Raw genomic sequence first — 3,126 nt, 5'->3', positions numbered from 1 at the left:
TATACAAAGGGAAGGTATTAGCACCCTTTGTATCCATGGTTATCCATGGGCTCTTAATTGCTCAATCATTTATGTTTTCTAGTGTGAAAAAGGTGGTTGAGAAAGGTGTGAAAAATGTTTTGTAAAATGAGAATTTAACTTTGTAATGATTCTTGCATGAATGTATACAAAGTGGTTATCTCGTTTTAATTTAGAAAATAGTTTAGAAAAATATAACTCAGCAATGATCCTAGTGCGGATGTATGCTAAGTGGTGATTTTCCGAAAAGATGTTTGAAAGGTGTGAGGTGAAAAGTATATTTTTTGGTTATGAATGAGCAATTAAGGTTATACCTGTCCGAGGTCTTTCTGGGCATTTCCCATCCTTATGAGGGTAAAACTGTCCTTACTATTGAGAAGCAAGTAGTTTATCCTGGGGATGTATAAGGGTCATCGTAGGGTCATCGATAGGTCATTGAAGGCAACAGTTGTGAGGATACCTTAGCATTCGAAGGGACTATCATCATTTAACCGTAGGCTACACCGAAGGGTCATCGAGGGACAAAATCGTATTTTTGAAGGCAACATCCGAGGGACTATGATGATTTTACCGAAGGGTCTTTGCTAAGGATATCCCCATATTCGAGGGACATGACCGTAATATTGTAATCGTGGGGTAATAGAGAGAGGTCCGATATCATTAATTTAAAGTCCATGTTTTAAGTTCATTAGGTAATTATGGTGAATTTCCACATTAAAACCAATTAAAACCAACACATTAAAATCAATCAATACATTAAAAATCGACACATTAAAATTAATTGGTAATCAATATGAATCTTCACATTAAAGTGAAGTAATTTGGACTCCATCTCCACGAAAGTCTCTCGCACGTAAGGGTACCTAGCCGGCCACTTCATTGGGGATATGGAAGCTTTTACATCATTCAACGCACGGGTTAGAGCATAAGGATAAAATATGATTTAATTAATACCATAAAATGCCATAAAATAACAGTTAGAGTTCAGGCCAAATGATGCAACAATAATGAAATACACATAAAATGGAACAGCAAAGGGACAAAGCAGCCACTGTCCCGTTCGCTGCTGTCTCGCCTAGCGAAGGCTCAGCGAAGGCTCGCTGCAGACTCGCCTAGCGATGAGCTAGCGAGCGACCACGGGTTTGGAATTTCAGAACAGCATGACTCCAGCATATTACATATCTTATCACATTCAATTACAGCAATAACAGGGTCCAATATTCATGATGTTCAGACACATTTAAGCTCGCATGCAAAGTATGAACTCGTATCCAAAAATTCAATATATCATGCGGTGTTATGCATTTAGAGCTTATGGAATGAAGACATAAAACGGTAATGATACACAAACCTGTTAGCAACCTAGGGATGATGCTGAATTGACGGATCCTTGCTGGTGTCGGGTTGCGTTGGGCAGTGGTAACTCCGGTGCGGATACGTGGCCGTCAAAGTTCCCGTGCTAGGGTTTCCGTCCGTCTTTCTCCGCTTTTCCGTGTTGGTTCTCCGTTTTTCGTCCGCCTCCGGGTTGTCTTTTTCGTGGCAGAAGAGCATGTATTTATAGTAGTGGCAATGGTGACCTAATGGGCTTGAAATGAGGTCCAAAATTTCCAACTTTCGCAAGCTTCGCTAGGCGAAGGAATTACTCGCCTAGCGAGCAAATTAGGTTTGGGCTTTTTCTGGACCTGACGCTTCGCTGGGCGAGTGGCATGCTGAGATACTCGCTAGGCGAAGGAGCTGCTCGCCTAGCGAGCAAGCTACTTTGGACCGCCTGTGGATTGGGCCTGTAGTGAGCTGGGCTTTTGTCCGTTTGGCATCAGTGCCTTGCGGAACAAGTCAGAGGGTCTTGGAAAATGCTTTGTAACACCAATGGGCAAATTTTGGGGTATGACAGCTGCCCCTGTTCAATATTCTCGAACCGAGAGAGTAGAATGGCACGTGCCGTTCGTGGTCTGGAGGTGAAAGATTATTGAACACTAGAATGCCCCGAAAATTTGCGCTTGTCTTTCGGTCTTGCCGGAGATGGGCTTAGAGATGCCATCCAAGAAACTTGCTGAGGAGATTTCCAGATTGCGTCGTACGTTAGACGATGTCTGAAGATATGGATGTCATACCGGGTCATACGCTAGACCGTATGGTGAGCCACCCATTATGCTGTCGACTTCGCTGGGGAGTCAGAGTATGCTATATGCTGCTGGGGATATGGGATCAGCATGGGTCGTATGTTAGACCGCGTCTGAATACCAAAGTGAGCTGTTCATTAGGCGGATGACTTTGCTGGGGATGAAAGATCAAAATGGATCGTATGCTAGATCGTATCTGAGTTGCAGAATGGACCGTACGTTAGGCTGAATCTGCTGAAAAGGGAGTAGTCGTGTACCAGACCACCATTCAGAAATGTACCTGTCCGAAGGTATCACCTGAGTAAGGGAGTAGCCATATACCAGACTATCATTCAGGAATGTACCTGTCCGAAGGTAGCACCTGAGAAAGGGAGTAGCCATATACTAGACTACCATTCAGGAATGTACCTGTCCGAAGGTAGCACCTGAGAAAGGGAGTAGCCATATACTAGACTACCATTCAGGAATGTACCTGTCCGAAGGTAGCACCTGAGAAAGGGAGTAGCCATATACTAGACTGCCATTCAGGAATGTACCTGTCCGAAGGTAGCACCTGAGAAAGGGAGTAGCCGTATACTAGACTACCATTCAGGAATGTACCTGTCCGAAGGTAGCACCTGAGAAAGGGAGTAGCCGTATACTAGACTACATTCAGGAATGTACCTGTCCGAAGGTAGCACCTGAGAAAGGGAGTAGCCGTATACTAGACTACCATTCAGGAATGTACCTGTCCGAAGGTAGCACCTGAGAAAGGGAGTAGCCGTATACTAGACTACCATTCAGGAATGTACCTGTCCGAAGGTAGCACCTGAGAAAGGGAGTAGCCGTATACTAGACTACCATTCAGGAATGTACCTGTCCGAAGGTAGCACCTGAGAAAGGGAGTAGCCGTATACTAGACTACATTCAGGAATGTACCTGTCCGAAGGTAGCACCTGAGAAAGGGAGTAGCCGTATACTAGACTACCATTCAGGAATGTACCTGTCC

The sequence above is a fragment of the Lathyrus oleraceus genome, chromosome 7 (genome assembly GCF_024323335.1).
Source record: "Lathyrus oleraceus cultivar Zhongwan6 chromosome 7, CAAS_Psat_ZW6_1.0, whole genome shotgun sequence".
NCBI lineage: Eukaryota > Viridiplantae > Streptophyta > Magnoliopsida > Fabales > Fabaceae > Lathyrus > Lathyrus oleraceus.
This window is presented reverse-complemented; position numbering follows the sequence as displayed.